Source organism: Cajanus cajan, chromosome 9 (genome assembly GCF_000230855.2).
Source record: "Cajanus cajan strain Asha chromosome 9, NIPB_CcT2T_4, whole genome shotgun sequence".
Taxonomy (NCBI): domain Eukaryota; kingdom Viridiplantae; phylum Streptophyta; class Magnoliopsida; order Fabales; family Fabaceae; genus Cajanus; species Cajanus cajan.
The window spans coordinates 47,018,287-47,044,390 of record NC_138525.1 but is presented as its reverse complement, the minus strand read 5'-3'; the positions used below and the strand labels follow the sequence as shown (position 1 = coordinate 47,044,390).

The window sequence follows — 26,104 nt, the reverse complement described above, 5'->3', positions numbered from 1 at the left end:
TGTTGAGGTGTATAGACCAAGTCGAAGCTCAAAATGTGATCAAAGAAATACATGAGGGGGTTTTCGGTACCCACATTCCCGGACCTGCAATGGCTAGGAAAATCCTTAGGGCAGGGTACTATTGGTCGACCATGGAAAGGGATTGTTACCAATACGTTCGGAAATGCCACAAATGTCAAGCATATGCCGACAATATTCATGTCCCACCAACGCCACTCAATGTGTTGGCTTTACCTTGGCCATTTGCAATGTGGGGCATGGATGTTATTGGACCCATCGAACCAAAGGCATCCAATGGACACAGATTCATCCTTGTGGCCATTGACTATTTCACCAAATGGGTAGAAGCGGCATCATATGCTCATGTGACCCGAAAGGTGGTAACATCCTTCATAAGGAAAAACATCATATGCAGATACGGTATTCCCGATAAGATCATCACTGATAATGGATCCAATCTAAATAACAAGATGGTGGAAGAACTGTGCCAAGAGTTCAAGATCCAACACCACAACTCTTCCCCATACCGACCAAAAATGAATGGGGCAGTCGAGGCAGCCAATAAGAATATCAAGAAAATAGTACAAAAGATGGTTGTCTCATTCAAAGACTGGCATGATATGTTACCCTTTGCTCTCCATGGATACAGGACTTCAGTACGCACATCCACAGGAGCTACTCCATTTTCCCTTGTTTATGGAATGGAGGCAGTTCTGCCTGTTGAAGTCGAAATACCTTCTCTGAGAGTAATCATGGAAGCAAAACTTTCCGAGGCAGAATGGGTTCAAAGCCGGTATGACCAGTTGAACCTCATTGAAGAGAAACGGCTGAACGCCATATGCCATGGTCAAGCCTATCAGAGGAAGATCAAAAAGGCTTTTGACAAGAAAGTCCACCCTCGAGTCTACCATGAGGGAGAGCTAGTGATGAAGAAATTGCTACCAGCTCAAAAGGACAAAATCGGAAAGTGGGCCCCGAATTACGAAGGACCGTACGTAGTAAAGCGAGCCTTCTCCGGAGGAGCACTGATCCTCACAAACATGGACGGAGAAGAACTTCAATACCCAGTCAACGCTGACGTGGTAAAGAAGTATTATGCTTGAAGACGTTGCTTGCACAAGCCCGCTAGGATGAAAACCCAAAAAGGGCATCCTAGGCAAAAATTAGGGCAAAACAAAAAGCCCGCCAGTACAAGGGTACTAGGCAAAACAAAGGCAAAATTATCCCCGCTAGGATACGTCCTAGGCAAAAATTAGGGGCAAAAGAATAAGATGTAAAAACAAAGCAAACAACGATCACTTGAATCGAAAACCGAAAGGCGGTACAAGTGATAATCTTCTAGAAGCAAGCGTCTTACAGTATCTACACTCCTGGCTCAGGCATCTCACCCGAAGCAATTAGGGGAACGGGAAGGTCGACAATTACAGATATAATTGTTTAAAGCTAAAATGTATATAGCCTACCCTGGCCAGCCATTCTTCGGAAATTCCTTCTGTACATCTTTCTGTAAAAACATTTTTGAATATTAATAAAATATCCATTCATTTCTTTTCTCTCTTGACCATGTGATTATGCCTTTAAATTGGTATTTCTAAAAATTGTATGAGAGTCATTAATAATCGGTCAATAAAAGAAAATTGGAGGGGTTCCTGTAAAATCCATAATCTCCTGCATAAAGGCCCACAAAAATACTCCCTCGCGTCAATGACAGAAAGTCCTCCAAGAAGAAGAGGATAGGGAGAGCCACTCACTTTTCTAAATAAATGAACAAAAATAAAAAATTGTATTGCATTTGTGCATCACACACACATTAGTTGCACATTCAAAGACCTTATCATGAGGCAACCGCATAAAATAGAAAAATAGAAAATTGCTTGTGTATGACAACAGCAAACAAAATGCAAAGATTCAAAAAATCAACAGCGTCATACAGAATAACTGAGCCTGGAGAGGCTTGCCGAAAGAATACTCTCAGAATAACTGAGCCTGGAGAGGCTCGCCGAAATAATACTCTCTCAGAATAATTGAGCCTGGAGAGGCTTGCCGAAATAATACTCGTACAGAATAATTGAGCCTGGAGAGGCTTGCCGAAACAATACTCCCACAGAATAATTGAGCCTGGAGAGGCTTGTCGAAATAATACTCCTTCAAAATAATTGAGCCTGGAGAGGCTTGCCGAAATAATACTCCTACAAAATAACTGAGCCTGGAGAGGCTCGCCGAAATAATACTCTCTCATAATAACTGAGACATTTCTGTACAGAAAAAGCCGAAAAACAACAGAAAAGGCAAAAATACAGAAAAAGCCAAATCAGAAGAAAAGGCAAGATACAGAAAAAGCCGAAAATAAAAAAGGCAAGGATATAGAAAATCCAACAAACAGTTTGAACCGAATAACTAAGCCTGGAGAGGCTTACCAAAATAATACTCCACATCCTCCACAGTATGCAGAATAACTGAGTCTGGAGAGGCTCGCAGAAATAATACTCCCCAGAGGGAACCTCAGCTCAAGCTCGCGGGAAAATCCCCAGCGAGAGCTATCAAAGCAAGATCGACGCAATCCCCAATGGAAGTGCGATCATCCAAACAGTATATACAAGTCGAAGGACTTAAACTTCCTCAGTGAAGATAGCTCTCCAGCTCAAAGCGCTGAGCAAGGCTAAGCCTGTAGAGGCTTCCTAAATAATACTCTGGGATACAATAAGATCCCCAAATCCCCAGTCGCCTACTCAAGAGGCATCCCTGCAAAAAGGAGAAGAAAATCAAAAATATCAATAAATATTCCCCAAACGGAATGTGGCATCCAGCCAAGCACCAAACATCAAGATCATTTGCCTAACAGAAGAGGCCAGTCAAGAAATGAATGACAAAATCCCCAGCGGATAAACAGCCTACACAGAGGCTACAAAAATCAGAAAATCCAAAAGAGATACCCGAATAAGGACAACCGGGATACTCCACCAACGTCAAAGGACGTCAGCCAAACATAAGGCATCGCTCAACTCAGAGAGAGAGCATCTGTGTCTACACCCCAAGGAGTCAAAAATTCCCCATGGGTACCAACAATGCAATGCAAGTTGGGGCACAAGAACCTATGAATGACTGCACATCCCCTAGACGGATCCCTGCGTTATCCAGCCCTCAGCGGCACAAAATCAGAAAAACCGTCGAAGCAGCATCGTGGACTGTGGAGACAAAAATCATATCAAATCATTGCCGAAGTGATCAGAAGACACGGAAGCAGGCCTGGAGAGGGTAAACTCACGCTGCTGAATATTAAGAGGCAGGACCTGGAGAGGGTAAACTCACGCTGCTGAATATTAAGAGGCAGGACCTGGAGAGGGTAAACTCACACTGCTGAATGTTAAGAGGCAGGGCCTGGAGAGGCAATACTCAACTGCTGAATGTTAAGAGGCAGGGCCTGGAGAGGCAATACTCAACTGCCGAATGTTAAGAGGCAGGGCCTGGAGAGGCAATACTCAACTGCCGAATGTTAAGAGGCGGGACCTGGAGAGGGTAAACTCACGCTGCTGAATGTTAAGAGGCAGGGCCTGGAGAGGCAATACTCAACTGCTGAATGTTAAGAGGCAGGGCCTGGAGAGGCAATACTCAACTGCCGAATGTTAAGAGGCAGGGCCTGGAGAGGCAATACTCAACTGCCGAATGTTAAGAGGCGGGACCTGGAGAGGGTAAACTCACGCTGCTGAATGTTAAGAGGCAGGACCTGGAGAGGGTAAACTCACACTGCTGAATGTTAAGAGGCAGGGCCTGGAGAGGCAATACTCAACTGCTGAATGTTAAGAGGCAGGACCTGGAGAGGGTAAACTCACACTGCTGAATGTTAAGAGGCAGGACCTGAAGAGGGTAAACTTAGCTACCGAGGTTGTCAGGAGCGCCGAGGTATGCAACAACCTGGAGAGGTTACTCAACAATTTTCCACCGAAAGACGCTACAAGTCAGAAGGTCGGTGCATCACCCGGACAATTGGGTCAACTCCTTTACTTGTCAGCCGGTACACCAAAAGACCGTTTGACTAAGTAAAGGGGGGGCAGCTGTAGACCCCTAAAATTGTCCGGGTCGGAAATAAAGCTTGAAGACTCTCGAAGACTGAAGGATAATCAGCCAGAAGGACTCCTCGAAGGCCCTAGGAGGGTTCTCTGTAGGTCCAGAGGTCTTAGAATAGCTCAAAATAAAGAAGTGGAGGGAAAAAGCCCAATACGGCCGTACTGAACTTAATACGGCCGTATTGAAGCTTCAATACGGCCATACTGAAGTCAGTACGACCGTATTGACACTTCAATACAACCGCAGCGAACTCAATACGGGCGTATTGAAATTTCTGAACTTCAATACGACCGTATTGAACTTCAATACGACCGTATTGAAGTTCAAAAATTTCAATACGGCCGTATTGCCCCTGTAGGCCGTATTGCGCCTATTCCCTATAAATATGACGTCAATTGGACGTCATTCGACACTTTTTCACTCAGTTTTGACTCCCTCCTTGAGTATTCTGGGGTTTTTGAGCAGTGTTCTGCCCTAGAAATCTCTCTGGGAGTCGATCCGACGAAGTTCTGGAATTCCGAGCACTTAGCTTGGAGATTCGAACCTAGTCGAAGGGAAATCCTCCGGATTTCCATAGTCAAAATTTTATAGGAGAGAGCGAGCGAGCTTGTAGAGCGAGGGAACGCCAAAAAGCTTCCCAGTTTTACTCAATATATAAAAGCACGCTTCAAGAGGTTTCTTCTTAAATCCTTCCTTTTACTGCTTTCTGTGTGCATATTTAAACTGTCATCATGTAGATAGTTAATTTATAATCGCTTATAATAAATAGGGGTAATTTAGTAATTTTACGCTATTATTTTAGAAATAATCTGTCATAGGGAACCCGAAAGGGGCGCTGTGGGGTGCTAACACCTTCCCCACGCGTAACCGACTCCCTTACCCGACTCTGGTTGTAATGGCCAAAGTTGATTTATAAAATCAATTGCCTTATCCCTTTTTCCAATGTTTTGAGTAAAACATTGGTGGCGACTCCACGAACCCTCCTTTTGCGAAAACCACTAATCCATGGAGGGTCCCGCTTGGGATTAATATGGATTGGTGAGCCTTTTAATAAAATTGCTCGTTTGACGAGGTCTCAGTTTGAGAATAAGTCATTCTAGCAATCCACATTTTTAAAACGAATAATGAGTCCAACCATCCTTCGCGAATGCCGAAAGCCCGTTTCGGGCCGGTGGCGACAGTGTCAGAAAAAGTACATCACTTTTTCAGATAAGGACAACACTCTACAACTACATGACCAGAAAAGGAAAAAAAGGTTCCTAGGTCTCTGCTAAATTCAGACACAATTGCTAACAATTCAAAGAAGACTACACGCAATGTCTATTACAGGAAGCAACATTTAATGCAAGAACTCAAACATTAAATGTAAGGATCAAACTACTCATGAACGACTATATTTGCTTCAACGGAAACTTGCAAAGGGAAAATTCTACAAGACAATATATATATATATATATATATATATATATATATATATATATATATATATATATATCACTATCTCAAACCTTGAAAGGTTGGCTTTTGGCATTGCATTCTCAACAAAGTGATATCAAGCCCACGAAGCAGCGAAACCAAAGATAAAGCGTATAGAGTCAAATGTACTATAGGATAACTATCTCTGTAGACTAAGGAGTTCCAAGCATGTGCATCTTAGCAACAAAAACCTTAGTGAGTGTACCAACTTATGTATCCTCTCTGTGAGAATAGACCAAACACTCAATCGTTGTAAAGACTAAGGTTGTATACCTTAGTGAGTGTACAAACTTATTTATCCTCTCTGTGAGAGTAACCTAAACACTCAAACCAAACCCGTTCAGCTATCACAAGTAAAGCCTGAAGAGGCTAGGTAAAGAATACTTGTAAATCCTGGAGAGGCTTGTCAAAGAATACTCACTGCGAGCCAGAAATGGATGATTAAAGAATACTAGCATCTTTGAGTGAAGACAACAGGCCAGGAGTTGGTCGAGAATACTCACTAAGAGCCAGAAGTGGCTGATTAAAGAATACTAGCGTCGATGAGTGAAGTCGATGGGCTAGGAGTTGGTTGAGAATACTCACTAAGAGCCAAAGTGGCTAAGTAAAGAATACTAGCGTCTACAAGTGAAGCTGACGAGCCAGAAGTGGTTGAGAATATTTGGGACTACGAGTGGTCGTGACCTGGGTGGTCTATAATACTCACTACTAGCCTGAAGAGGCTGAACAAAAAATACTTGCACTTCATTGATTATCTAGAGGAACCCTTCTTTGAAGGAGACTAGACTTAGCTTAGTTTGAATGAACCTATACTATAATGTTTTCAGACCCACCTTTATTTGAATAACTTAAAACACTGAAAGCTTCGTCTAATGTTCGTCTATTAAAACTATCTTCAAATGAGAACCACACTTATTAAATTTATTCTTTGAAAGAATGATTTTCATTTAAAAAACATTTTCGTTAAGCAGATGATAATTTCCCAGACGTAAAAGTATTTTGATTGAACCAATTTTGGGCAGTTCTAGTTTATCATTCACTAATATTATTTCACTGGATGAAAAAGAGCCTTCTTGCAAAAAATTTTAAAAATTCCTTTGTTCACACACACACACATATTCAACCCCTCCCCCTTCTATGTGTTTTTCATCTAATCTCATTAAACTCAACTCTGGAATGGGCCGTTTTGGTTTAAGAATAGATTGTTCTAGATATGAAATTAACGCACAACGAAGGGGTACAGAACGGCCCGTTCCAGATCTAGAACGGGCCATTCTGGTCACTTCTGATGTCTATAAATAACATACTCCGACACTATTCTCGGGGCTGGAAAAATTAATCTAGAAGTCCATATAGTTTGAAATCTCTCTTCCTCTCTCTCTTTTTGTATTTATTGAGATCTGTGAGGAATTTGTTAGTGTGAAAGGTTGGCATAAAGCACCTAAAGTCTCCATATTTGAAGATTTATTAAAGCTTGTTAAGAGGTATTTCAATAAATATTCTTTTCCTTTTATTCCTCATCTCTAATAGATATTGTTATAATAAAAATAATCATGTAGACGTTTTAGGATAAACTATGTAATTTAAATTTCACTCTACTACAGGATGTATTATCTACATCAGTTCTGCGAAGTCATCTACATCAGTTCTAAAACCGATGTAGAATAGAGCGACTTAGAAAATGTATACACTTCTACATCGGTTTTAGAACTAATGTAGATTATGCATATTCTACATCAGTTTGCCTGAGAACCGAAGTAGATTTATGTATAAATCTACATTGATTCTCAGGAAAACTGATGTAGATTTATGCATAAATTTACATCGGTTCTTTAGAAAATCGATGTAGATTGCATTTTTAACATAAAAAAAAAAATCATGCTTGTTTTAAGATTCTTTTTGAGTACCTGTAACGAACATATATATAAATCTTAGACAAATTTTTTTATCTATATATAATGGACAAATATTGTGCATCAAGATTAACTTGGCCACCAAATTACAATAACAAAAAACACACAAACAAATTATAATATACATGTTTATGTATAAATTTTAATGAAGTGGATAAATATTGATGACACCTAATAACAACATAACCATACACTCATTACTATATAATAACTAGAAAACAATGTGCACTTTAATCATAAACTTCTTTAAGTTTTAATTGAGTTAGTATTTAGTACTGTTATAATAATCATGAGTCCAACATATCACTCAAAATGATACATATTTGAAGAAGATTTAAAAACTAATACTATAATTAAAATATTAAAAATAAATTAAAAAAAATTATAATTATATAATTAAACACTATCTTGAAAATTTTGGAACATTACAAGCGTAGTGCAAAAGCTAATTAACACTTGAAGCAAAAATTCTGAAACTGAAAATTAGAAAACTAAGGTAATTAACAATGGTAGGTTAGTTAACATGATATATTCATTACAATCTCAGTATGAACAATTTATCAACTAATTTTTCTTACAATTGTTACTGGAATCTATTCTCATGGTTAATGACTTGATATAGCTATAATCAATTCCATCATCCATAAGACAAATTTTCATCCTATACTCCAAAAAAAATTCTTTTTACAAACAGAAATGACATTGAATTGAAAAATAAGACATTAAATTGAAGCACAATATGTGTTAGCAACCCAAAAAAAAATTAAAGATCAAAGAAATTGTAACCAAAGAGTAAGAATCAATTTATTAAAGAAAAACTAAAGTGGTATTAAAGAGATTATGAATTAATTTAAGTTCATATTACCACTAATCAAGCTTTTAGAGATTTTTTAGATTCATTATGAGTCTCAATTTTGAATTCCCTATGGAAAAGGCTACATGTCAGATTCAATACTTTCTAAATTCATTGCAGCCTAGTTGACATTAACCCTGGATGATAATCAAGTAATATATCCTCTTTACTTTTTAAGAGATCAAATTTTCCCAGCATTATACTTTTCAATTAACTTAACCCAAGAGCATTGGCGCAAATTTAGCAATTGAGTATGCTAATAACTTAACCCCTTTAGTTTGAATTATGCGCCTAAATGCTCCAAACAAGCCAGTGTTGTAGACATGATCTCAATCGCCAGCACCCTTTAACCGCATCCTGCGCCTCACAAGATCCAAAGAAAATATTGTTGCATGTTGCATGAGACATTAAACAAAAACTTAGGTAACGTCCATAAAAAATCATGCCAAAAGTAGAATAATATCTTATCTAACTAGTTTCATCAAAATGACATTTTACTTTGCAAATGAAGTCATAGAAAGGCATTACTGTGTATATTCTTTCAATGAAAAACAGTTCTTACACTGGGCAACCATTACTCAAGGAAGATAAGTTAGCTTACACCACAAGACATATCACATCATGCCACTAGAAATACAACTTCCAACAGCAATTATTCCAGAGAAAAATAGTTTATACCAATGACGTATTATGATAGTGCGGAGCAAAAAAATATTGGCCATATAATATAATTAACCACAATGGTCTGTTAGGTACTAAAGACAGGAAACTGAACTGCTATTTGCAACAAATCATGGAAAATCATCTAGGACAAAAAATGAGCATGTACTTTCAACTTTCAATTATTTAAAAAATGACAATTAATCCAATTATAATAAAAATTTGGACTAGTTTTTGCCTATTGACTACTAAGATGGGTGGTGTTCATTGGATTGTTGATAATTGTGGCAACGTTGCTTCATGTTTTGCCGTTTCTTTTGGTTGGATTACATTTGAGAGACAGGATTCAATTTATCCTAACCTAGAAGTAATGATTAGTTTTGAATTAGGGATTGATGTGAATGTTTTTCAAAAATAGCACATTACACTGCTTAAGGCAGAGTTTCATACCTCTTCCCATCCAACCAATTGTAGACACCCAATTTCGTTCGGAGGGCATACAAACGAAGAAATGGACGTCTATTATCAAGGAAAGGAGCTCCTAATCATGGAAATAACAGGACATGACATCAGAAGGCTAAAAGCCCAAATAAGCTAGTTTTAGTAGCCTAGAACGGGTTGTTCCAAAACTGGAACGGGCCGTTCCAATTTACAAAAAGGGCCTAAAACCCTAAATTGGAACGGGCCGTTCGAAAATTGGAACGGGCCGTTCCAAGCTCTTTAAAAAAAAGGCTAAAACCTACATTTGGAACGGGCCATTCCAAGTGACAAAAAAGGCTTGAATTCTTAATTTGGAACATGCTAAAAAGGCTACGAAAATACTACGGCCTAGAGAGGCTACGAAAATACTACGGCCTGGAGAGGTTATACTACAACAAAAAAGAAGGGTTACCTACCTTTAGAAGAGGCTGGCCGAAGCCTTAAAATATCAGTCCAGCCTGGAGAGGCTACGAAAATACTCCCTCTTAAACGAGCTACAAATAAAGGGACACACTATCACAAGAAAAACAATGGAGCATCTACTCGAAGACTAAAGATCAAGTGTATACTTTGTCACCCTTGTTACCCCATAGAGTATGCAAGCCAACACTCAGCTGCTCTAAAAGGTAATGATACGAGCAAATACACCTATCCAAGGGAAGCAACGTAGAAGCGTCACACAAAGAGACAAAGAGAAGACCTGGACGAAATATCTACGTCTTTACTTGCCTTTGGAAAAGAAACACATAGCTATTCCAAAGGACAAGTAAAGAAGGGCAATTGTAGACACCTAATTTCGTTCGGGGGGCATACAAACGAAGAAATGGACGTCTATTATCAAGGAAATGAGCTCCCAAACATGGAAATAACAGGACATGACATCAGAAGGCTAAAAGCCCAAATAAGCTACTTTTAGTAGCCTAGAACGGGCTGTTCCAAAACTGGAATGGGCTGTTCCAATTTACAGAAAGGGCCCAAAACTGGAACGGGCCGTTCCAAGCTCTTTAAAAAAAGGCTAAAACCTACATTTGGAACGGGCCGTTCCCAAATTGGAACGGGCCGTTCCCAAATTGGAACGGGCCGTTCCAAGTGACAAAAAAGGCTTGAATTCTTAATTTGGAACGGGCTGTTCCAGAATGGAAATTATGTGTTAAACGCACCTCTGGAACGGGTCCTTTCGATTTCAGAACGGGCCGTTCTAATACACTAAATTAACACATAACGAGCAGATCCAGAACAGGCCGTTCCGATTTTGGAATGGGCCGTTCTGGGACCCTTCTGATGCCTATAAATAGACAGTTCGGGCACAGTTCTGAAGACCCAAAAAATTTCGTCCAAGACTCCTTAGAGCATGAAATTTCTCTCTCTTTCCCTCTTGTTGTATTTCTTGAGATTTGTGAGGCATATTGTAGTGTGAAAGGTTGCCATAAAGCACCTTCTCTATATTTGAAGATTCAATAGAGCTCGTTCAAGAGGTATTTCAAACAATCTTCTTCTATATCTTTTACTTATCATCTTTATCTCTATCTTTTATTTATAATAAATGCAATTATGTAGATATTTTAGGATTAGTCGTATAATTTAATTTTTCAATAAATATTAATAAAGAGGATTCAATATTTAATTTATTAATTCTTATTATGTTAACTTCATCATAGGGTACCGATTGAGGGCGTTGTAGGGGTGCTTAATACCTTCTCTACACGTAACCGACCCCCGAACCCAATTCTGGTTATCAAGGCCATTATTGGATCTCTAAAAACCTTTTATTTTTCCGACATTTTGAGTAAAACATTGGTGGCGACTCCATGAACTCATTTTTTAAAACCATTAATTAAGGATTAGTCTGGTGTCTGGGCATTCCTTAATTGATGAGACTTTCAAAAGGATGTCTAAACCATTAGTCGCGAGATCAGAAATTTTTGGGTTGTGATAGATGGCGACTCCATTGGAGAGGTTTTAAGAGGGTCAAGCCCAAATAGATGATGAAGTTAATAAAATAAGAATAATAATTTAAATATTTTTCCCCCTTACTTTGTTTGTTTATTTGCTTGGCTTTAATATTTGTTTGCCTGTTTAAATTCTGCACTTGCTGGAATACAAATTGTACACAAAACCTTTGCACTCAACAGTTCCCCATACACTCGGGGGCATGAGGGTATTAAACATAGGGAGGGGTTGACGTACAACCGGCCCAAGTTTGGCCTTGAGCCTGCGAGCCTTGTCGGAAATCACACTTAAGGTGATAACCAGTTACTCTAGCCTGAAATACTACGACAGACCTTAGAGTTTGCCAGGTGACGGCAACAGAGATACTGGGTCCCTATAATGGGGGCACCTTGGGAGCCTTGTGAACCAGTGAGATTAGAACCATCCTATACAATGCATTTTTCTTTACAAGGACCACAGACCAAGGATTTGAACATGATCGTTCGTGGGTGTACGTTGATTGAGCATATGTGTATTTGTTTGTATTATTTTGTTCTAATAAGATGGATTGGAATTTTAAAATAAATAGATAATAAAAAATAAATAAATAATAATAAAAAATTTATACCTCTTAGTACATTCTTAGGTCAGCATTTCATTAACATCATATAGGTAGTTTCCTTTTTGTAAAAAAAAAATCAATAAAAGAAATTTCATCTTTACCATGCATAATTCTTCTTTAGATAATAGAAACATGATAAAGATTAGGCAAAAAAAAAATGACATGCATTCTAGATTAGCTCATTAATTTCATTCATTTTATTTTATTAGCTGAGGAGGATTAGGTTGTAGTACGTATAGAAAGTTAAGAAAAGTGAATGCTCTAATATACGACAGTATCTGCGCTATAAAGAAAAACCCAAATCAATTTAAAAAAAAATACTATGGTTGGGCCCTTGCTTCGATATGTTTGTTGAAGTAAGTCTTCTTAGAATCTAATATAGATTCTCGCTTAATACTGTCAAAATCAATTTGAGCATTCACAAATAAACAAATCAATGAGACTGATATTTATTATTCTCAACTTTCTCTACATTCTCCATTACATTCATTTAGAGCATATCCCTCCTTGTAAAAGAATAAATGAGAATAAAAAGGGAAATTAACCTATGTGCGTTAGTCGGGAGTAATGGAAGCAAACTGTGCATAAAGAGTTAAGGGTAAATCATTAAGACGCCAACACTCTTTCCCCAAAGAAAATAAAGCCTTGTCGTGAAACTGTGAAATCCAAGCAGAATAGGAATAGACGAATCCACACTCCTAACGAGTTGCAAGCTAAGAAAGAGAACCTAAGGAGGACGAATCCCTCAAAAGGCAAAGTCAATAGAGTTTTCTTGAAAGATGATTTCAACAAGAGAGAAGCATTGCTTGTTAAGAAGCTGCTAGAATGAAAACCCGCAAAGGGCATACTAGGCAAAAAAAAAAGCAATGTTTGTTCGAGTTGAAAATCGAGAGACAGCTTGAATGTTCCTTTTGAGAAACAAGACTCCATGGAAAGCTCTATCATCGCTTCTACCTATTCCTAACTCTTAGGAAAAGACTCAGGGTACGGATTGGCAATACCTTCATGAGAGAAGAAGCCAAAGGACCTCCTTCTACACGAGATCTTCTGAAGTGCCACATCCAAGCAAGTGTGGTACTAGCCCTACAGTCTGACAACCTAGGCCTCTCTAAGGGGCAACCTCCCTCTACTTCTTTGTGTATGAATCATGAACTCGGGGCATGCCCAGGCCCTCAAGCTACATTAAATGGGCACGTGTAAATTGAAAATTTTATTTTAATTCCATACACTTTTCTACTTCATTTCTCTTCTCCCGTTTATCTACTCTAAGCCTCGTCAACAAACCTTAAATGAACAAGTACATTCGAAATAAGGACGTCATTAGAAACAATGGCTTTATACACCATAAAAAAACACATAAAGATCAATCAAACTTGGCATGACTTGTGGATAAAAGTCCAAACGAAATCAGTGCAAGGGGCATCCCCCTTTAATGAAGGAATGAAAAATGATCACAAATGTTGCAAAGACAAAGGCCCGGCAGGAAACCCACTAAGGGGGCTGCGCAAAAGTTAGGGCAAGATCTGCTAGGCAACCCACAATTAAAAAGGGTAACCTAGGCAAAAGTAAGGATCAAAAGAAAATGTTTGCTAGGGACCACACTCAAGTAACCTAGGCAAAAGTTAGGACAAAGCAGCATCCCGAGCTGAAAATCGAAAGGCAGCTCAAGAAGATCATTTAATCAATATTGAATCCCAAGTCATCACTTAACTTTGAAGGAAATAATAAGCTAACGCGGAAAATTATTTCCTCACTTTGAATGTGCTTGTTCATCAGCCTAAACTACTAGCCTACCTCGGCCAGCGATTCTTCTATAAACTATGTTTGAAAAAAAATCCTTTCTACCAAAACTTTTACAAAAAATATATATATATCATATTCCTTTCTTTCCTCTTGACCTATATGGCATTAAGAAAAATTTGAGAGATACACGGAGTATGCACAGTGAACACTCACAAGGAAAAGATGGAGGTGTCCTAGAATAAAGTCTAGGTACACTTAATCTAAGGGCTAACATATCATATCCGGTACTAGCGAGAGGGCTGAGCTACACAAACCTTAGGTTCAAGAAGCAACACTGAATTTGACAAGGCTAAAGGGTAACAATCCATGTCATTGATCAATGCGCATAGATTAATTTCTTGAAAGTAAAAATAAATTTGCATTGTAAGCATTAGCATAGAAGCATCATTGCATAACATGCATATGGCACAAGTGTGCACAAAAGGGTATAAGTTCAAAAAAAATTACAAAAAAAAAAAAATCCAATCCATTTCTGCTTTGCATTTTCTTTTGCATTCTTGCATTCTTTGTGTGTGTCTATCCATCACTTGCTGGAGGAATCAAGAGGCCGAAGCACTCGTAAAAAAGATCAACAACTATACAGTGCCTTAAAATCCGAGATCATGTCAAAAAGCATAGCCCCAACAAGGGCATTCCATACAAGTGGTTTCATATAACCACCAATAAAAAAGACACATCAACAACAAGACGGGATAGAATCGGAGTCGACCGAATAAGCAAGCCCATAAGCATGAAGATGCCATCGCGCCCTACTCCTCAACTGAATGAAGGATGATCTAAGAGAATGCCAAGACCAGAAATGGCTCCCTAACCAAAGCCAGGAGTGGCTTCCAAAACAATACTCATTAATAAAGATTCAGCAAATAACATCATGGAATGGATCCCTCCACCAATGATGACAATAAAGAGAAAAAGTAACAATATGAGAAAAAGGCAAGCTTTGTAAATGTTGAAAAAAGCCGAAGCATTTAGAAAAATATCAAAAAAGACAAGCTTCAAACATGAAAAAGCCAAAGCTAAACAAAAATGAAATTAAAAAAAAAAATACTCTAGCACAAGCAGATGCCTAGAGAGGCATTACAATACTCACCTTGACAAGAACAACACTAAACTCTTACCAACCATCCCACAATGAAGGCGCCTAGAGAGGTATCACAATACTCACATGGTAGGGGCAGCAACAAAATCTTTGTCAACCATCTACTCCTTTTCCCACCAGCACAAGGGCACCACTTACCAACAATCCTCATCAAGGGGAAATCATATCATCAGCACCAGCAGACGGCCTGGAGAGGATATGAAAATACTACGGCCTGGAGAGGCTATGAAAATACTACGGCCTGAGAGGCTATGAAAATACTATGGCCTGGAGAGGCTATGAAAATACTACGGCCTGGAGAGGCTATCAAAATACTATGGCTTGGAGAGGCTACGAAAATACTACAGCCTGGAGAGGCCACGAAAATACTACGGCCTGGAGAGTCTATGAAAATACTACAACAAAAAAGAAGGGTTACCTACCTTTAGTAGAGGCTAGCTGAAGCCTTAAAATATCAGTCCATCCTGGAGAGGCTATGAAAATACTCCCTCTTAAACGAGCTACAAATTAAGGGACACACTATCACAAGAAAAACATTGGAGAATCTACTCGAAGACTAAAGATCAGGTGTACAGTTTTTCACCCTTGTTACCCCATAGAGTATGCAAGCCAACACTCAGCTACTCTAAAAGGTAATGATATGAGCAAATACACCTATCTAAGGGAAGCAACATAGAAGCATCACACAAAGAGACAAAGAGAAGACCCGGACGAAATGTCTACATCTTTACTTGCCTTTGGAAAAGCAACACATAGTTATTCCAAAGGACAAGTAAAGAGGGGCAGCTGTAGACACCCAATTTCGTCCAGGGGGCATACAAACGAAGAAATGGACGTCTATTATCAAGGAAAGGAGCTCCCAATCATGGAAATAACAGGACATGCATCAGAAGGCTAAAAGCCCAAATAAGCTGGATTTAGTAGCCTGGAACGGGCTGTTCCAAAACTGGAACGGGCCCTTCCAATTTACAAAAAGGGCCTAAAACCCTAAATTGGAACTGGTCGTTCCAAAATTGGAACGGGCCATTCCAGGCTCTTTAAAAAAAGGCTAAAACCTACATTTGGAACGGGCCGTTCCAAGTGACAAAAAAGGCTTGAATTCTTAATTTGGAACGGGCCGTTCCAGAATGGCAATTTTGTGTTAAACGCACCTCTAGAACGGGCCATTTCGATTCCAGAACGGGTCGTTCTAATACACTAAATTAACACATAACGGATAGATCCAGAACGGGTCGTTTCGATTTTAGAACGGGCCGTTATGGGACCCTTCTGATGCCTATAAATAGACAGCTCGAGCACAGTTCTGAAGACCCCAAAAATTTCGTCCAAGACTCCTTAAAGCACGAAATTTCTCTCTCTTTCCCTCCTGTTCTATTTCTTGAGATTTGTGAGGCATATTGTAGTGTGAAAGGTTGCCATAAAGCACCTTCTCTATATTTGAAGATTCAATGGAGCTCTTTCAAGAGGTATTTAAAACAATCTTCTTCTATATCTTTTACTTATCATCTTTATCTCTATCTTTTATTTATAATAAACGCAATTATGTAGATATTTTAAAGTTAGTCGTATAATTTAATTTTTCAATATGTAAATAAATATTAATAAAGAGGACTCAATATTTAATTTATTAATTCTTATTATGTTAACTTCATCATAGGGTACCGATTGAGGGCGTTGTAGGGGTATTTAATACCTTCCCTACATGTAACAGACCCCCGAACCCAATTCTGGTTATCAAGGCCATTATTGGATCTCTAAAAGGCTTTTCTTTTTCCGATGTTTTGAGTAAAACATTGGTGGCAACTCCATGAACTCATTTTTTAAAACCATTAATTAAGGATTAGTCTAGTGTCCGGGCATTCCTTAATTGATGAGACTTTCGAAAGGATATCTAAACTATTAGTCGCGAGATCGGAAATTTTTGGGTTGTGACAGATGGCGACTCCACTGGGAAGTTTTCAGAGGGTCAAGCCCAAATAAATGATGAAGTTAATAAAATAAGAATAATAATTTAAATATTTTTCCCCCTTACTTTGTTTGTTTATTTGCTTGGCTTTAATATTTGTTTGCCTGTTTAAATTCTGCACTTGTTGGAATACAAATTGTACACAAAACCTTTGCACACAACAGTTCCCCATACACTCGGGGGGCATGAGGGTTTTAAACATAGGGAGTGGTTGACGTACGACCGACCCAAGTTTGGCTTTGAGCCTGCGAGCCTTGTAAGAAATCACACTCAAGGTGATAACCGGTTACTCTAGCCTGAAATACTGTGACAGACCTTAGAGTTTTCCAGGTGACGGTGACAGAGATACTGGGTCCCTATAATGGGGGCACCTTAGGAGCCTTGAGAACCAGTGAGATTAGAACCATCCTATACAATGAACTTTTCTTGACAGGGACCACATACCAAGGATTTGAACACGATCGTTCATGGGTGTACGTTGATTGAGGATGTGTGTGTGAATTTGTTTGTATCATTTTGTTCTAATAAGATGGATTGGAATTTTAAAATAAACAAACAAATAATAAAAAATACAAAATAATAATAAAAATTTTGTACCCCTTTGTACATTCTTAGGTCAGCATTCCATTAACATCATATAGGTAGTTTCCTTTTTGTAAAAAAAATCAATAAAAGAAATCTCATCTTTACAATGCGTTATTCCCCTTTAGATAATAGAAACATGATAAAGATTAGGCAAAAAAAATGACATGCATTCTAGATTTGCTAATTAATTTCATTCATTTTATTTTATTAGCTAAGAAGGATTAGGTTGTAGTAGTATAGAAAGTTAAGAAAAGTGAATGCTCTAATATACGACAGTATCTGCTTTATAAAGAAAAACCCAAATCAATTTTTAAAAAAATACTATGGTTGGGCCCTTGCTTCGATATGTTTGTTGAAGTAAGTCTTCTTAGAATCTAATATAGATTCTCGCTTCATACTGTCGAAATCAATTTGAGCATTCACAACTAAACAAATCAATGAGACTGATATTTATTATTCTCAACTTTCTCTACATTCTCCATTACATTTATTTAGAACATATCCCTCCTTGTAAAAGAATAAATGAGAATAAAAAGGGAAATTAACCTATGTGCGTTAGTCGGGAGTAATGGAAGCAAACTGTGCATAAAGAGTTTAGGGTAAATCATTAAGACGCCAACTCTTACCCCAAACAAAATAAAGTCGTCTCATGCAACTATGAAATCCAAGCGGAATAGGAACAGACGAATCCACACTCCTAACGAGTTGCAAGCTACGAAAGAGAACCTAAGCAGGACAAATCCCTCAAAAGGCAAAGTGAATAGAGTTTTCTTGAAAGATGATTTCAACAAGAGAGAAGCATTGCTTGTTAAGAAGCTGCTAGAATGAAAACCCGCAAACGACATACTAGGCCAAAAAAAAAAAAAGCAATGTTTGTTCGAGTTGAAAATCGAGAGACAGCTTGAATGTTCCTTTTGAGAAACAAGGCTCCATGGAAAGCTCTATCATCGCTTCTACCTATTCCTACCTCTTAGGAAAAGACTCGGGATATGGATTGGGAATACCTTTATGAGAGAAGAAGCCTAAGGACCTCCCTCTACACGAGATCTTCTAAAGTACCACATCCAAGCAAGTGTGGGACTAGCCCTACAGTCTGACAACCTAGGCCTCTCTAAGGGGCAACCTCCCTCTACTTCTTTGTGTATGAATCACGAACTCGGGGCATGCCCAGGCCCTCGAGCTACATTAAATGGGCACGTGTAAATTGAAAATTTTATTTTAATGCCATACACTTTTCTACTTCATTTCTCTTCTCCCGTTTATCTACTCTAAGCCTCGTCAACAAACCCTAAATGAACAAGTACATTCAAAATAAGGACGTCATTAGAAACAATGGCTTTATACACCATAAAAAAACACATAAAGATCAATCAAACTTGGCATGACTTGTGGATAAAAGTCCAAACGAAAACAGTGCAAGGGGCATCCCCCTTTAATGAAGGAATGAAAAATGATCACAAATTTTGCAAAGACAAAGGCTCGGCAGGACCCACTAAGGGGGCTACGCAAAAGTTAGGGCAAGATCTGCTAGGCAACCCACAATTAAAAAGGGTAACCTAGGCAAAAGTAAGGATAAAAGAAAATGTCTGCTAGGGAACACATCTCAAGTAACCTAGGCAAAAGTTAGGACAAAGCAGCATCCAGAGCTGAAAATCGAAAGGCAGCTCGAGAAGATCATTTAATTAATATGCAATCCCAAGTCATCACTTAACTTTGAAGGAAATAATAAGCTAACGCGGAAAATTATTTCCTCACTTTGAATGTGCTTGTTCATCAGCCTAAACCACAAGCCTACCTCGGCCAACCATTCTTCTATAAAACGTTTTTGAAAAAAATCCTTTCTACCAAAACTTTTACAAAAAAAAATATATATATCCTCTTCCTTTCTTTCCTCTTGACGTATATAGCAATAAGATAAATTTGAGAGATACACGAGTATGCACAATGACACTCACATGGAGAAGATGGAGGTTTCCTAGAACAGAGTCTAGGTACACCTAATCTAAGGGCCAACATATCATATCCGGTACAAGCGAGAGGGCTGAACTACACAAACCTTGAGTTCAGGAAGCAACACTGAATTCGACAAGGCTAAAGGGTAACAATCCATGTCATTGATCAATGCACATAGATTAATTTCTTGAAAGTAAAAATAAATTTGTGTTGTAAGCATTAGCATAGAAGCATCATTGCATAACATGCATATGGCACAAGTGTGCACAAAAGGGTATAAGTTCACAAAAAAATTAAAACAAAAAAAAATCCAATCCATTTCTGCCTTCCATTTTCTTTTGCATTCTTGCATTCTTTGTGTGTGTCTATCCATCACTTGCTAGAGGAATCAAGAGGCCGAAGCACTTGTAAAAAATATCAACAACTATACAGTGCCTTAAAGTCCAAGATCATGTCAAAAACCATAGCCCCAACAAGGGCATTCCATACAAGTGATTTCATATAACCATCAAGAAAAAAGACACATCAACGGCAAGACGGGATAGAACTGGAGTCGACCGAATAAGTAAGCCCATTAGCATGAAGATGCCATCGCGCCCTACTCCTCAACTGAATGAAGGATGATCTGAGAGAATGCCAAGACCAGAAATGGCTCCCTAACCAAAGCCAGGAGTGGCTTCCAAAACAATACTCATTAATAAAGATTCAGCAAATAACATCATGGAATGGATCCCTCCACCAATGATGACAATAAAGAGAAAAAGCAACAATATGAGAAAAAGGCAAGTTTCGTAAGTGTTGAAAAAAGCCAAAGCATTTAGAAAAATATCAAAAAAGACAAGCTTCAAACATGAAAAAGCCGAAGCTAAACAAAAATGAAATTCAAAACAAAAAAAAACTTTATCACAAGCAAATGCCTGGAGAGGCATTACAATACTCACCTTGATAATAACAACACTAAACTCTTACCAACCATCCCACAATGAAGGAGCCTGGAGAGGCATCACAATACTCACATGGTAGGGGCAACAACAGAATCTTTGTCAACCATCGACTCCTTTGCCCACCAGCACAAGGGCACCACTTACCAACAATCCTCGTCAAGTGGCAATCACATCATCAGCACTAGCAGACGGCCTGGAGAGGCTATGAAAATACTACGGCCTGGAGAGGCTATGAAAATACTACGGCCTGGAGAGGCTATGAAAATACCACGGCCTGGAGAGGCTATAAAAATACTATGGCCTGGAGAGGCTACGAAAATACTATGGCCTGGAGAGGCTATGAAAATACTACAACAAAAAAGAAGGGTTACCTACCTTTAGAAGAGGCTGGCTGAAGCCTTAAAATATCAATCCAGCCTAGAGAGGCTACGAAAATACTCCCTCTTAAACGAGCTACAAATAAAGGGACACACTATCACAAGAAAAACATTGGAGCATCTAATCGAAGACTAAAGGGAAGCAACGTAGAAGCGTCACACAAAGAGACAAAGAGAAGACCCGGACGAAATGTCTACGCCTTTACTTGCCTTTCGAAAAGCAACACATAGCTATTCCAAAGGACAAGTAAAGATGGGCAGCTATAGACACCCAATTTTGTCTAGGGGGCATACAAACAAACAAATGGACGTCTATTATCAAGGAAAGGAGCTCCCAATCATAGAAATAACAGGAAATGACATCAGGAGGCTAAAAGCCCAAATAAGCTAGTTTTAGTAGCCCGGAACGGGCTGTTCCAAAAGTGGAACGGGCCGTTCCAGGCTCTTTAAAAAAAGGCTAAAACCTACATTTGGAAAGGGTCGTTTCCAAATTGGAATGGGCCGTTCCAATTGACAAAAAAGGCTTGAATTCTTAATTTGGAACTGGCCGTTCCAAAATGGAAATTGTGTTAAACGCACCTCTGGAACGGGCCGTTCTTATTTCAGAACGGGTCGTTCCAATACATTAAATTAACACATATCAGACAGATCTAGAATGGGCCGTTCCGATTTTAGAACAGGCCGTTCTGGGACCCTTCTGATTCCTATAAATAGACAGCTCGGGCATAGTTCTGAAGACCCCAAAAATTCCATCCAAGACTCCTTAGAGCACGAAATTTCTCTCTCTTTCCTTCCTATAGTATTTCTTGATATTTGTGAGGCATATTGTAGTGTGAAAGGCTGCCATAAAGCACCTTCTTTATATTTGAAGATTCAATAGAGCTCGTTCAAGAGGTATTTCAAACAATCTTCTTCTATATCTTTTATTTATCATCTTTATCTCTATCTTTTATTTAAAATTAACGCAATTATGTAGATATTTTAGGGTTAGTCGTATAATTTAATTTTTCAATATGTAAATAAATATTAATAAAGAGGATTCAATATTTAATTTATTAATTCTTATTATGTTAACTTCATCATAGGGTACCGATTGAGGGCGTTGTAGGGGTGCTTAATACCTTCCCTACACGTAACCGACCCCCGAACTCAATTCTAGTTATCAAGGCCATTATTGGATCTTTAAAAACTTTTTCATTTTCTGATGTTTTTAGTAAAACATTGGTGGCGACTCCGTGAACTCATTTTTTAAAACCATTAATTAAGGATTAGTCTGGTGTCCGGGCATTCCTTAATTGATGAGACTTTCAAAAGTATGTCTAAACCATTAGTCGCGAGATCAGAAATTTTCAGGTTGCGACACCAATTTCACATTCATATAAATGATTGTTAATTCCCAGCTTCACAATAGTAATCATATTTGACATTGGCCAAAAGTAATTAAGTGAGTTTCGAATATAAATTGCACGCATAATATCATAGCTGGGCACTAGACATGGAAAATTCTATATGTAAACTTAAATAGTTTAGGCTACTATATAGTTATAACCAAGAAGCACCAACCTGTTTGTTAGAAAAGAATGGCACAATCCAAGAGGGGGGGTGAATTGGATTCTATGACACTTTAAAAATTTCAGAGTATTTAGGATCTTTATTTCACTTAAACTTTTCTAAGACTGAATTTTCAATGAAGTTTCTTTAAAGACTTGTTATAGAAGAATGAATTCTATATGCTTTCTTGATTACAAAATAATAAGGTTCAAATGTAATGCTCTAATTCAGTTTAAACCATCAATATTCATGCACACATGCTAATCAAGAATCATCTTCTTTAATGTACAATCAAGATATTACTCAAAGTAAAAGATAAGGGTAGAAGAAGATTGCATAAGTCTTTTATCCTGGTTCAGCCACTCCACATGTGACCTACATCCAGTCCTCAATCAACACCTGATCAAGATTTGTTCCACTATCTTAATGAAGAAGGTTTACAAGCATACCACACATGCATATACTCCTACATTCAAGATAACCACTTTCTTGACCCCAAGAAAGCACCCCTTGTAGAAACCCACTACAAGAATTTCTTACCACTTGAGAAACCCTCTCAAGATTTTACAATTATTCACAAAGAATTAAGGAACGAATTCACCTGGAATTCAGAAGCAAATCTTAATCCCTTTCCTTTCAAGAATGTGATGATGATGATGATCTTTTCAAAGTTTTTCACAAACGTTTTTCTTCTTGGATTCACAAAGAAAACTCTCCAAGATTGTTACAAAGACTCCACAAAAATGTTTTTCTAAATTTGATTCTAAATTCTAACTCTGTTCTGAAGTTTCAAAAAGTTCAAACTATTTATAAAAGTTTCAGAACCAGATAATCGATTATTTTAAAGAATAATCGGTTATTTTGTTCTTCAAGTTTTCTGGAAACCAACCAAGAACAATATAATCGATTATTTTGCTGGATAATCGATTATTCCAGAGAGTCATTTCTGGGATAATCGATTATTTTGCTGGATAATCGGTTATTCCAGAGAGTCATTTCTGGGATAATCGATTATTTCACAAATAATCGATTATTGCAGCAAGGCATCCCATTTTTCCCGTTGCTGGAATAATCGATTATATTTAATGATAATCGATTATTTTGAGTTAGTTTTCAAAACTTCGTTTTAAGTCTCAAAATAACTTTTTAGTCCCTTTAACTCATCATCATACACTCTATAATTAGTTTAGATATAGATTTAGCTTATGCACACAGCACACACAACAAATAAACTCATTCAAAACAATTTATACACTAATTCCTATTACATAGCACTTTTCTTTGACTTTGTTTTTGCCTTCTAAGTTGTTGTTGTTTGTTGTTGTCCTTGACACACATTTGTGATCATCAAAACTCTTTTAAGCTTCAGAGGTGATCTTGATCTCATCAAGTTCAGGCTCCCCTAATCTCAATACTGTTGAGGATGCAATTTGAGAGAAGATTGTCACAAGCAAGACAAACCACAGCAGTAGAATCATCAGGCCTACATTTGAAAGAAATAGAAAACTAATATTTACAAAACCATATTTCGGGAGCATAATTAACCTTCTGAATAAGCTATTCCTAAATTTCACAAAAGTATAAAAATTTACCTTTGTGACTGCCATAAAGAACATAAACAAACAAACTAATAGCTATACTAGGATAATTTTAAAACAACACCATCTCTACTTAGGATAGTATATCTAAGCTTGGACAAAGTTAAAAAACAAAATTCTAAACTGGTAAAGAATGAAAGTAAAGTAGCCACCCTCCAATGGCACCAAGTAGAAAAACATCGGATTGCTTAGCGGCAAAAAAGGTTTCCTCAAGCAATGGAACTCTCGTGGCATCCAATGCAGCTCCACCTAGAAGCATCTATTGGAACTCGTATTTGATCCATGGTTCAGCAAACACTCAATAGAAAATGAAAATGTTGGGATTATGAAAAATCAAGAGAGAAAGGGTTACCTTCGAAGGAACCAGCAAGGAAAAGAACGTCCTTGGCGATAGAGATGACTTCGGGGATAATTCTATCGCCAGGGAGGACAATAATAGTGTAGCGGTGGTGCGACTTGGAATGAGGGGGCTTTGTCTTCCACGCGATTGCTTCACTTTTTCAATCGACTTTACCAAAGACAAGTAATAGGGCTTCAAATAGGGTTTAGATGTGAGGAGAATGGCTATTGAGCCTGAGAAGAATGATTTGAACATGTGAAGAATAGGGTTTGGGTTTCGGTGTCTGCTTGCTTTACGAGAGAAGATGAATGAGAGGAGAAAGCGTGATTCGTGTGAGAGAAGAACGCACAATTTTTTCCCACTTATGAAGATAATACTACATCGATTACCCAAAGCCTGATGTAGAATAGAACTCATTTACATCGGTCACACTCAAAATCGATGTAAATATGCCAAAATTTCATACTTAATTACAAAATTGCCACCGCATTTTAATTTTACATTATTTTTGGAAAAACTGATGTAAATTGACGATGTAGAATAATGTCTTTCTAAAAGTGTCAAGTATGTCAATAACAATTCATAAACAGGACTAAATATTTAGATTATTAATTCTTATCGTGTTATCTTCATCATAGGGTACCGATTTAGGGCATTGTAGGGGTGCTTAATACCTTCCTTACACATAATTGACCCTCGAACCCAATTTTTGGTTATCGAGGCCATTATTGAATTTTTAAAACCTTTTTTTTTCCAATGTTTTGAGTAAAACATTGGTGGCAACTCCATGAATCTACTTTTCAAAACCATTAATCAAGGATTAGTCTGGTGTCCGAGAATTCCTTAATTGATGAGATTTTCAAAAGGATGTATAAATCGTAGGTCGCGAGATCAAAAATTTTCAGGTTGCGATAGATGGCGACTCCACTGGGGACGTTTAAAGAGGGTCAGGCCCATATAAATGATGAAGTTAATAAAATAAGAATAATAATTTAAATATCTTCTTCCCTTAGCACAAAATAGTCCCCCTACACCCAGGGGCATCAGGGTATTAAACATAGGGAGTGGTTGACGTACGACTGGCCCAAGTTTGGCCTTGGAGCCTGCGAGCCTTGTCGAAAATCAAACTCAAGGTAATAACCAGTTACTCTAGCCTGAAATATTGTGACAAACCTTAGAGTTTGCCAGGTGAAAGTGATAAAGGTACTGGGTCCTTATAATGGGGGCACCTTGGGAGCCTTTAAAGACCAAAGTAAGTATAATTAGAACTGTCCTATACAATGCACTTTTCTTGATAGGAACCACAAACCAAGAATTTGAACATGATCATTCGTGGGTTTATGTTGATTGAGCATGTGTGTGTGTATTTGTTTGTATTATTTCTTCTAATTAGAGCGGATTAGAATTTTAAAACAAGCAAACAGATAATATTAAAAAGGAATTATACCCCTTTGCATATTCTTAGGTCATCATTCCATTAATATCATATAGGTAGTTTCATTTTTAAAGAAAAAAATGAATAAAAGAAATCTCATCTTTACCATGCATCATTCCCTTTTAGATAATAGAAACATGATACAGATTAGTCAAAAAATGACATGAATTCTAGATTAGCTCATTAATTCCATTCATTTTGTTTTATTAGTTATGAAGGATTAGGTTGCGATATGTATAGAAAGTTAAGAAAAGTGAATGCTCTAATATACGACAGTATCTGCGCTCTAAAGAAAATCCCAAATCGATCTTTAAAAATACTATGGTTGGGCCCTTGCTTTGATATGTTTATTGAAGTAAGTCTTCTTAGAATCTAATATATATTCTCGCTTAATATTGTCAAAATCTATTTGAGGATTCACAGATAAACAAATCAATGAGACTAATATTTATTAT

At 37.8% G+C, this 26,104-nt stretch overlaps 1 protein-coding gene across 1 annotated transcript in view; it reads left to right on the top strand.

The window, feature by feature from the left end:
* LOC145952118 (uncharacterized) overlaps window positions 1–26,104 on the top strand; it is a 60,715-nt gene that overhangs the window by 2,491 nt on the left and 32,120 nt on the right. The gene's annotated exons all lie outside the window — the stretch shown is intronic.